The sequence below is a fragment of the Crocodylus siamensis genome, chromosome 2 (assembly GCF_052110815.1).
Source record: "Crocodylus siamensis isolate JL-2025a chromosome 2, ASM5211081v1, whole genome shotgun sequence".
NCBI classification, from domain to species: Eukaryota; Metazoa; Chordata; order Crocodylia; family Crocodylidae; genus Crocodylus; species Crocodylus siamensis.
Genome location: NC_143396.1, coordinates 291,648,094 through 291,660,578, shown reverse-complemented (window position 1 = coordinate 291,660,578; position 12,485 = coordinate 291,648,094).

Genomic DNA, 12,485 nt, shown 5'->3' with positions numbered 1-12,485 from the left:
GCACTCAGACCTGCCCCCGTGCTTCCCACTGCCTCTTGGCTCATGCTAGGCATCTCCAATCTGCCCTTAGATGCTCAGGACTGCCCTTTGGCTCACTCTCTCCATGGACTCTTTAGGGATCATGCTACTGGGGCACAGGGATTAATTTGAAGGTTTAGTGGGTCCTAAGTGTAGATGCCCGGGAGAATTATTTAACTCTGGCCCTAGTGCTCAGACAATATAAACTCAGTCACTTCAGTGGTCAGTGGAAAGCTCCCATCTGATACCAAGTGAAGAGCTGGCCCTTCTCAATGGTGGGGGGTTTCATGTGCAAGGAAAATTCCCCTCCTCTGGCACCCTGCTGGCCACACACTTCCTAAACACCGCTGTTCAAAATGAGAGAGGACAGTTTCAGTGAAAAATGCTGGTTTTATCAACATGAAAACATTCTGAAAGAAAGCTTAAAAATACAGTTCCCAAGGAATACACTCACTCTGAATTCAGATGAAGGAAAATTGCAAGCTGTTTCCATTGAAAGGAAAAGGAAAAAGGAAAAAGGAAAAGGAGTAATTTTTCATTCGACCAGCTCTCACCTGGGTAGGATTTAGCCCAGGAGAAAACGGGTATTTGACAACCTCCACTCTCTAGGTGCCAAGGAAGGGAGCAGGTTTGGAGGAATCACTGCCATATTGGCCATTCCAGGGCCGCCAAAACCAAACAGTCAAGTCATACAGTAGGCCACCCAAAATCACAAGATCGACTTGAGAACCTAGACATTTTACAATAACAAATGCCTACCTCTCCACTCCAAGACTGCATAGTTCATTCACCTCACGTGCTGCCCAAAAACTGGGTAAGTCATATCAGGGGAGCCCCACTAGAGAAATCCAAGTCTGTAACATGCTTGGGAAAGCCGGGATCATCATGCTGCATTATCGCAGGCATCATCGCCTGGGATGTTGCAGACTCCCACAATAGTGGTCCATCACCGAAATGGTGGTGCAGGACAAAGAGCATCAGAACCACACACTGAGCTGAGCTTCACAAAGCCACAAGGTTCAGCTCCAGTGCATTTCCAGGCAAGGCCAACGGCTCAGGGTGCCTCAAGGATCCACCGTATTTTATTGCAGTCACTTTTTCTGTAATGCTGTCTTACCCAGCATGAACTCCATGGGTGGCACAGCATCTAATCCTGGTCTTTCTCTAGTTGCATGCCAGGATTAAAAAAGAAAAAGAAAAGGCTTGGTAGGATCTCTAAGAATAAATCCGCATCTTAAGCAGTAGGGAAGACAGTATCGCTCTTGCTTAATTATTCCTATCCTATAGGAAGCTCCTTCAACAGAAAAGACAAACAACAGGTTGCATAATGTAATCTAACTGCACATTATAAACTAGTGCTATCTTGCCTAACTAGCCCCATCAGCTTCTTTTTATCTCGTTACTTCAGAGTACATGATGCTTACATTTATGGCAGCGTAGGGCAATTTATGAAAAATAATAGGCCCCTTTTACTGCAACAGTGCAATTGAAATGTAAGCTTTGAGCCTTCCAAATGATTCTACTGTAGCAAAAGAGAAAATTAAGGTTGATTATTATAGAGAAAACGATTATAAGACAAACATTTCATGTTGTTATTGATAGTCCTATCACAGGTAAGTAGGCTGTTTATTTTAAACTTTACAAAAGTTTACATCAAAGCAAATTGCATCTTGGATAATCCATAAGTAGAGATCAATAAACATCTAAAACAGGAATATCAGCACTAGCTGCTTTAAGAAGTTGGCAGTTTTAATAGGTTTAAAAGGGAGTACACCATGCAAATTTAGCAAAAAAAAAAACTAATAAAAAGGCAAAAAGCTTACTCCTCAAACTTACACTTACTCTCATATGCTCCTCCCTAACTCCCATCAAGGCAAGGGTGTAGAGACAGACTCAATAGCAATATTTCATTCACCAGCAGAATTCTATATTGATATCCTTGAAATGAAGAGTCCTGTTGAGTCTTCTTTAGAAGTATCCAAAATGTTGAGTCCATTTCCAGTGGGCACGTCTACACACATGCACTTACTGCACAGTAACCAAAATTACCGCACAGTATGGGTGCACATCTACATGCACATGCCCATACTGCACAGTGAATATGGTGATTTATGCCGACTTGAGCATAAATTTGATACCTGCATAATTTACTCCTGATTAGTCACTGAACAGTAACGTATGTGTAGACGCCTTACTGCTCAGTAACACTGTGTGTGGACTGACTGGGGACTAACTTTAATCTGTTTTAATGCCTGCATGTGTAGACACCAGGCTATATCCTTTTACTACACAGAAATTTACTGCGTGGTAAATTTAAGTCAGCATAAATGTACATGTAGGCACGACCAGTCTGACCCAAACCACCCAGGCCTATAAGATCTACCTGACACCAGTAACAGTTCATTCCACTGCACCTTGGGGTGAGAAGTGTTCAGAAAGAGGCAAAGTCATTTTACTGTTCTTATTCTTCTAATACATTTGCCCAAATCCATAGTTTAAACATTATTTTCACTATCTCTAAATGGGAAGACATTGAGTCAGTGCTGCATATAATTTGAAAGCAGCTTGGGAACCAGAAAAAAAATCCTTTCTAAAGTGGCAAAATCATGGTCTCCCGTCAGTCCTCTCTCCCCCAGTGCCCACACATCAGTCTGGCCTGCACTTGCACTTTCCCTCTGAGTGCTTTCTGCTCTGGTTTTCCAGCTTAGCTCTTAGCAGTTGCCATTTCTGTTGCTGAACAGGGTGCCCATGCAACAGATTTATAACCCTGTTCTTCATGGAGCAAGCCTCCTGGTTTCGGTGCAGACCACTTGATTTTTATTACCACTGAGTTTTGTAGCCGTCTGTTCATGTCCCTTCTCATGCTATTTTCTAATTAATACACTTAGGGCTGAGAAAAAACTGGATCTTCATTCTCTAAGGAACATCTACAATGGTAATCATTTCCCCTTCTGAAATAAGGCAGAAAACAGTTATTTTCTAAATTTTCAGATGAAAGAAAAACTTACTTAAATAAGTTTGGGTCATTCTAATTTGGATTCTACTTTTTATTAACATGCCTTTTTTTTTCATTCAAAACTGTTGTAATCTTGGAAATGATGTTCCCAATCCAACAATGTCAAAACCAAATGTTTAAAAAAAAACCCACTTTTCCTTGATTTTTCCATTGCAACAAAGTGTGATTGAAATCAGCATGTTGCCTTGAAATATATTACTCCTGATGACTTTCCAGTGGCAAATTGTTCCATTGGAAAATTTCCAGCCCCATCTACTTATGAACCTCATTCCCCTATGCCTCCCTCTAACTACCCTATTTTTCTTATAGCCCACTTTTCTTATTGAATTTCCCATCCTTTTCCATATAGTTTGTTGGTGCCTTGACTTTTTCATAACAGTTTCAGTAACATGCACTCGAGCCACGTCTGTGTATAAACTGCACCATGCTGATCTGCATGGACTACCCCTGAAGAGAATAGCTGTGCAGTCCTTTGGGTGAGGTAATTAGCACCGGTATATCTAATCGTCTTCCTTTTTTAGTACCAGCCTACCCAGCTTTTTGCATAACGTGGCTCCTCTTGCTTGCTTTCTATTCCTGCAGTGACATGCCACATGCTCTTTGTTCTTTTTATCTCTCTAACTGCTGCTCGACACAGAGCTGATGGCTCGAGAGGTCTGTCCATCGCTGTCTGGCCAGTTATTGAAGCCTGCAGTCATCAGCGGGATAAACCCATTTGCTATTTCTCCATGGTATCCTTACTTGGTACTTTTCCTACATTAATTTGCATGAGCCAAAGGGGACAATTTTAGGGTTATATTCTCCTCCTGATGTGCATACATCATTCTCATTAGCATTTAGTAGATTGAGGCCATAACTTTGCTTCCTGGTTTCACACTTCAAACGCTTATGCTATTTTCATGCTATATTTCCTTGGCACGAGGTTCGACACCCTCCTCAGTGGGGATAGATAAATGAGGATGTTATCGTATATGGGCCCCATGTTCACTCCCTCAATGCAATTAAATACATAAACCTATTTTCACCAAACATCATACATTGGGAGGAATTGATATGCCTAGCAAGCGGAGCACATTTTAAACCAATTACTGTAATAGGTCTCAGAACATGTGTTGGAATATCATCATATTGCATTATTCTCAGGAGCCGGTGTTAATGTACGGTGACTATACATACTCTGTAACAACAGATGCTTTTAGTCAGAGAGATGAGACAGGCAAAGTATTTGGCATCTGCCTGGGCTTATTCTTCCCTTAATAGCTGCACATCAGTGGGCATGAACCACATGCACAAGGTGGCATTTCCAGAGGTAATGGCGACAAACAGCCAGGACCTCAGTCCTACTCTACACTTGCCAGTATTTGTGAAGTTATGCAGATGGCTCTCTGGAATGCATGATGGATGGGGCTATTATCCCCCACCCCCTTCAGGTAGATATGCACCTGGAGAGATACACAAAGCAATTCCTGCTCAAGTGGAGAGAAGGCTCCTTATTGCCTTGCATGTATTCATAGTCTTATCCTAAAGACTTGAAGATACAGCATGTGAAGCATGCTCCAACACCAGCTTGCTTTCTTTAAGGGCAACGCATTACAGTAAAAATGAGGCCAGCAGCAGAGCAAGAGGTCTGCTCACCATGAACACAGCTGAGTCCAAAAATTCCTAGTCAAATATATCAGAATAGCACATTAGTAATTTTGCAATCTGGTAGCCATATTGAAGAACACCAGTTAATATTAGTTCCGCACCACAATGTTACCCCGGGTTATTAGGGCTAAGCAAAGCCTTGGTCCCTGATCTGATTTGGCAGAGATTCGGCCTAATTCGGTGGCCAAATCTCCGAATCCAAATTGAATCAGAGGACGCTTTATTCTCTCTGAATTGAATGGGAACCCCCCGAATCGATTCAGAGAGATTTGGAAAGATTTGGAGATTTGGACATAGAAACAGCTTTAAATGTTTTTTCTACATACCTCTAGGTAGTAGGCGGCTGTGACTGCTGCAATGCTGGGGCGCATGAAGCGTCCCACAGGAGCGTGAGGCACGCCCAGTGAGCCCGGCGGCAGACCCAGAAGTGGACCAGAAGTACTTCCGGTCCACTTCTGGGTCTACAGGTGAGCACGCAGGGACACCCCCCACTATGTCCCCCTGGCTCAGCGACTAGTGCCTCCTGGGTCTGGTGGGGGCACCCAGGTCCCCCTGCAGCAGATCACTGAGCCAGGGGGACACAAAGGGGGCCCCCCAGCATCCTCCCCGATGGACTCAGAAGTGGCCCAAAAGTACTTCCGGTCCATTTCTGGGTTCTGAGCACACGGAGGCCCCCCCTCCCCGCACCACACTCCTGTGGGATGCTCCATCCACCCCAACATAGCAGCATTCATAAGCCATGCTAGTACCTTGAGGCACGTAGCGAAAACATTGAAAGCTGCATCTGTGTCCAAATCGCTGAATCAGCATCGAATCTTCAGATTCAGATTCAGCCCAATCAAATCAGGGACAGAGATCAAATCACTGTCCCCGATTCAGGCCGAATCCAAATCTGAATCGAATAGGACCCACTTTGCACACCCCTACTGGTTATTTTTGCCATTCTCTCACCTTTATTTTTGCTCCATCGTCCATGGAATTTATGCTGAAGGTCAATGCTCTAGGAGTCGTGACTGCTCCCCTCCCAAGAATGGCACCCTGCTCCGGGGGTCAGCCCAAAAGAAAAAAATCTTGAAAAGTAACTGAAAACTAACAACAAAACTTCACTCAATAACATTTGAGGAATAATAATTTTACCCGCAAACCCCTAAAACCAACACATGCAGGCCTGCAAAGTTAAACATTATCCCGGTTTTCCTTAGAAGAACGAGAGACTGGTTTTGCCTTGCTGAAACCAGTCACGTAGGTAGTATGGCTTGTACAGTGGGAATACACTTTTCCCACACTACGAGAAAAAAAGGTGGCAGCTGCACTTCAGTTATGAAGGGAGGTTTTCTGACAGCTTCCCTCTCTGCTGCTCCGAAGATGATGGCTTAAATGAATTAATGTCAGGTAGATTAGCTAGCTTCTGTTCAAAGTGACAGGAGATCGTGTCTGTACAGCCTCTTCAGACTCTCTCAACATCAGGCTAAAGAAGAGGAGAGGGGGTTTGGGAACTCTCTGAACGAGAGTGTATTTCCTTACTGGACGTTAGGTAGCTTCAGCACAGTTCATTCTGGCATCCATACGGATAAGTCTTTGCGATCACAAATGCTGCAGCTTTGCTTTATTTTAGCATTATAGCCTTTTTCGCATTTGAAAATCTTGTTTGGCCGCAACTTCAATTTAAGTCAGAATCAGTCTAGCTTTCCACAGGATACTTGAAATATTTAATGTTGGTTATGTTTAGAATGCCGCAAATTCTTCAAAAGAAGGACACTTTTTTTCTGTTTGAAGAATAATGATGCAATGAAGAACAATCAAATTTAACTCAGTCAGTGCTATCAAAATCACATTTTTTTATTTCTTTACTTTTTACTTTTAGACTTTGCACAGATATAGACTGTAAGGTACATTTTGAGTCAAACAAATGTATTTCCACATTCCTCATAAAGCCAGTAATGCTAACAAATATTTTGTAGGGATGTCTCCCCCTGATTTGGTTGTAGAAAGAAATGTTGTGTCATTATGTTAAACTCTGGTTCGTTTATTGAGTACTTTTGTTTCTCATTTATATTATCACAGCTTAGTTTTTACTACGTATTGAATTCTAGTAAAATCTATAAAGATTATAAAATCATAGAAAAACAGGGATGGAAGGGACCTCAGGATGTCATATATAGTCCAAATCCCTTCTCAAGGCAAAGATCATTCCTAGCTAAATCATCCCTGAACAAGTGCTAGACACCTGCTCTTAAAAGTGCCCAGGGATGGAGAATCCACAGCTTCTTTGGGCAGCTCATTCCCATACTTAACCACCAGCATAACGAGGAAAATATCCAAAGTTGATTTCCTTTCCTGCAATTTAAGCCCATTGCGCCTCCTCCTGTCCTCTGCAGCTCTAGTCTATCACCATCCCGTAACCACCCTTCAGGTACTTGAAGACAGTTATCAAGACTCTCTTCAGTCTTCTCTTCTCCAAAAGAAATAATTCCCGAACTTTTAGCCTTGATCATAAGTCGCATTTCCCAAATGTCTAATCATTTACGCTGCTCTTTGCCAAACTCTATCGAATTTGTTCACATCTTTCTTAGAAAGCATTGTCCCAAATCAGGCATATTTCAGGTAAGATTTCACCTGTGCCAAATAGAATGGTAAAATTGCTCCCCTTGACTCGTAAGTGATGGTCCTATTAATATAATCCAGTATGCTGTTAGCTTTGTGGGGTGGGGGGGAGCTGCAGCAAGAGCTCACTGTTGGTTCATATATAGCATCTGTCCCTTTAGAAACTTCAGATCCCTTTTTTGCAGGAAGACAGGCTCCATAACCTAGACAGTTTTCCCCCAGGCTGTATGTGATCTGTCCTAAGAGCAGGACTTTGCACTTGTCCTCACTGAATTTCATTTGAGTAACTTTGGATCATTCTAGTTTATCAAGGTCGTTCTGAAGCCTAATGCTACCCCTCAGAGTGCCTGCAACTGCACCCAGGCTGGTGTCAGCTGCAAATTTGCTAAGTGTACAATCAATCCCATCTTCCACTTCATTCATGGAGACATTAAAATGCCAGAACAAGGATGGATCCCTGAGGAACCCTACTCAATATTACCTCCCAGTTGGGCTCCAAGCCATTAATGACTGCTTTTTGAGCGTGATGATCCAACCAGTTATGTATCTATGTTCATCTAGATGATATTTCCTTAGTTTATTAATGATACTGTCCAGGGAAACGGCCTCAAAAGCCTTTAATAAAGTCAAGTTATATCACATCCACTGCACTCCCTGCATACGAATAACCTGTCACCTTGTCATTGAAAAAAATTACTTGATATTACTTACTCTTGAGGAATCCATGAGGGTCTCTCCTGATCACCTTGCTCCCCTCCAAGTACTTAGAAATGGATCCCACAATCATTCCAGAAATATATTCCTTCTTTAAGATCTTTCTAAGCATTGAGGTCAGGCTGACTGATTTGTAATTCCTCAGATCCACCTTCTTACCTTTCTTAACGATGGACACGATCCTTGCCCATTTCCAGTCATCCAGGACCTGACTGAGCCTCCACAAATCCTCAAAGATGAGCACCAATGGCGCTGAAATTACCTCGGGTACTACCTTCAGTACTCTCGCGTGCACGCCATCTGGCCTTGTTGACTTGAAAAGATCCGGCTTGTTTAGGCAATTCCAAACCTCTTCTTACACTGCTCTTGGATTCTTATTTTCTTCCTTATCCTGGCTGCCAACTGCGCTCATGATCTGGTAGCTGACCTTATTTGTGAAGACTGAAGTTAAAAAAAGACACCAAATAGTTCAGTCCTTTCTGCAGCATCTGTAACTAGGTTTGCCCTTTGTATTTAGTAAGTGCCCTAAGCTTTCCTTGGTCTTCCTCTTACTTCTGACATACTTGCAGAATGCTTCTTTTGTTCCCTTTTACATCCCTTACTAGATGCATCTTAATTTGTATCTTGGCCTTCCCTGTTTTCTCCCTGCATGCTTGTGCAATATTCTTATTGGCAAATAATCTGATAATTTGATTGGCTGGTTATGAAATCATGGCAACATAGATAGAGGCACTAATTGTGATTAATACTATTTTAAAATGTAATGGACCAGATCTTCATCTTTGAGAGTATCCATTTATATTATCTGGGGTCTGACCCAAGATGTTTGCCAAAGTTTACCATTATTTGTCAAATAACTTATTCCATCAGCTGTATATTATTTGTCAATTCAGATATTAGCTGAATAAGGGCAGCATTTGCTGAATAAATTATACATTAAGAGCTTGATCCATTTTTTAGCATGGATAATGGGAGCTTTTCTCCCATTGCAACAGATGCTCCAATAGGCCAAAAGTACTTTTTGAAGAAATATTGAGTTGTGGGATGTTTACAAGGGGTTTGTGAGGAGCTGATAGTCTCTGGCACTGTCAAGGAAGTGATTCCATTCTTATTGCTAGTTTCATTGCTATCATTAACCAATTTTAATATATATTGATTTTACATATTGCTATGATTAACTGATTTTATGTATATTGATGCTATTTATTGCTATAATCAAATGGCTTTTATATATATTGAAAGTGCTAGATTCATAACCCGATATATGCCGCCCTTTCAACAAATCTAAAAATCAGTTAATTAGAGCAATATATAAAATAAGAAACATTATCAATTTAAATGGAAAAAATCAGTTAATTATACATAGGGTTATGGACCTTGCCTTTCAATCAGTTATCATCACTAAAGAACTGTACCGTAGCCAGCCGTGCTGAACTGAACACAGTGGCATCGGCTGTTCTTTCTAAAACTCTATCCCAAACTTTCCTAGAGCTCTTTTTCCATTGTTTTAAACTTTTAAAATAGAGCAGACTGACTGCATGCGCTACTACTGATAAACCACAGAGTTCAGAAAGATAAGTACCACAAAGCCCTCAACCTTTCCTCCTCTCCCCCCAGTCCAAGAAGAGGCAGAAGAACATGATCTTTCTGAGTGCCATCATCATTTATGGTGTACCGTTGAGCTCAATGTACCCCAAGGATACTTAAAAGGAAATGAGTCAACATTTTTGTACAAGTTTTGCCTCCAAAAATCCTTTTTGTTAATTATTTTGTAGGGGAAAAAAAAGTTCAGTCTTATTGACATTTTGCCGTTGTAAGTCCCCATCATTTTTTAAAACGAAATGAATATTGTTCATATTGTTTGATAAAAAATGGGTTTCAGTAAATGGAAATATCTGTAATCCCCCCCCAAATTAGATTAAAAGTGTGACTAGGTGTTGTGGGGAAAAAATCAATGCATTGTCACAATCACAACATTTCACAAAAGAAAAAAAATCCTTTTCCAACCCTGACAATATGACATCCCCATGTTTTCCAGGATGTAGTTTTCCTATTTTTGACCAACTGTGGTTGGCAACGAGCAGAGGTATCGTCACTGCACAACACCGGGGTATAATTCATAGAGGGTGAAATGTTTGCTCCAATGAAGCCAGTGGTAAGACTCCCTTTGGACTCTAGTTATGCTGCAATTTGACCGCTGACTGGATGAATGGCACAGCAAAATGATCTGTTTAAATACTCCTGTGTGATTCTCAATACCGTACTTGTTCGACATTATTTTAGTATTCCAACCCCATTCATTGTTATGTCGAACATTAACTTTGCTTGCTTTCATTTTCGAGTCATTTTCATGATGATCTGAGAAGGAAAAATATGTAACAACATGGGCTCATCGCTAACTCACCAAAGACGCTTGACACAATTGCAATTCCCCAGCTTCATACTAGGAGTTTTAACTCAACATATGCAATAAATGCCATTTCAGTTAAAACAGCAGGCTGCTGTATTATACTATTTCAATGCTGTTTTTTTAGTGTGTCCAATAATTTTTCTCACAGCATTATGCCTCTCTCTTATGCACATACTTAACTCTGTCTTTTAAAGAGTAGTTCAGGCCATTATCGGCTCAAGAAAATAGGAATGAATAATGGAAAACGCTTGAAAAGCACTTCCTTTATATTATATTTTGTTGCTTGCTATAAGAAACTGGATAAAATCTAAAAGAAAATTGAGAGGTTTTAAAGAAACACGCCTCCTGGGGGTGTCTCATTTAAAGTCTTGTGCTCTTCGGGGAAGGAGGAAACACCCTTGAGTGGTATTTCCAGACCCGAACTATAGATGGGTGAAGGTCAGACTGTTAGTCGTGTTCAGAGACGTACCCACGCTATAGCATTTATTCAGTCTCCTGTAGGTAAGTCTGTACTGAAATGCCACAGGAGTCGGTTCTCATCCAAGGATACCCAGCATGGCTTTTTTTTCCTCCGGCCAGGACTATCGTATCCCGAGAGTCGGATCGACGCCCCGACGACTGCGCTTCTTGCTGCTCTGACGGCGCAAAGCAAAACTAACGACGCGGGCCCTCTGCTACGCGTCTTTGCTTAGACGGCTCACGGGACCTGAGAGCCATACCAAGGAGCACCGACTGAGTGGGCAGAGAGCAAGCAAGAGGCAGTACGCTAACATCACTTCTTTCAACCCATTTGTGCCCTTGTTACGACCTCGGGCCTGTTAATGGTAGTCATCCTGGTGCCTGCACCACTGATCCAGCGCCTGCGGACTGCTTGCCTTTGTAATGCCTCGGTAGCTATCTTGTATCCTCCAGCAGAGCAGGATTTCTTTCTTAATTTGCTCTGCTGTGAGATATCGTTTTAGGGATTCCACTGCCCACAAGGATTTTTATTTCTATCAAGCTCAGGGACTTTACAGTTTTAAGTCCTAATACCAAATTCCCCAGCACGTTTATTACAAAGAAACCTTAATACCGACATCTTTCCTTCTCCCTGCAGTTAACATTGCATTTCCCCATGATGCATTGTGGATGCCTTCGTTATCCTGCTAATCTCTCAATATCATGGTGCAGGCTATATTTTCCCATATTCTGTCCCAGGAATACAGTTTACTTGGGCCCCAATATCAATTTTGAGTGTTTAGAGAGATTCCTTCTGGACCCATCAAGATAAACATTTTATTACTATTGGTTTCCTTTTCCTATGTTGCAACTAAACCCGGTCCTGGGAACTGCCGGACAGGGTTTAGCTGCAACATAGGAAAAGGAAACCAATAGTAATATTTGCTTGGTAAAAATACATGGGAGGTTGTGCTTGGTCCTCACTCTTTGGCTGTGGTACTCCCTCCCTCTTGTGGTCTGTCAAAACCTAAGCCTGGACATCTTCCCATAAAGCACCGCAAGACCTTTTTTATTCTATTTATTTTACTATTTATTTGCGCTGCTTTTCACAGGCAGGGTTAAATTTGGGGGCATCGCCTGGGGAATTTTTTTTACAACATATTATTTTATTTTAATCTTTGTATCTGTCTTTATAATTTATCTGTTTTTTTATTGTAAGCTGCCAGGAGCCTCTTTGGAGGAGGGCAGCATATAAATCTAATGAATAAAATAAATACTGTGTGCCCTTTCCTTTTCTGGTTGCCTTGTGGCACTTGATGTATATTGTCCCCAATGGCCCGTTGGGGCTGTGCCTTCCCTAAGTAGTTCCCTTTAATCCTGCATACAATTGATGCTGCATTGTTTCACCGTTGCGTCTCCACTGTGTGTCTTCTTGCTAGTTGTTTCTCTCTACATGACAAAGCCGTTCTCCCTGGGTAACTTGTCCTGGCTCTTTTTTTTTGTCACCACCACCATTTGTAGCTGGGCTATCCACTTCATTGTCTCAATTAGATCTGTGTTTTCTTTTCTTTTTTTCTTTTTTTACTTTGTATTGGGGTTTCTTCACAAGGAAAAAACAATACTAACCCTCCCACAGCT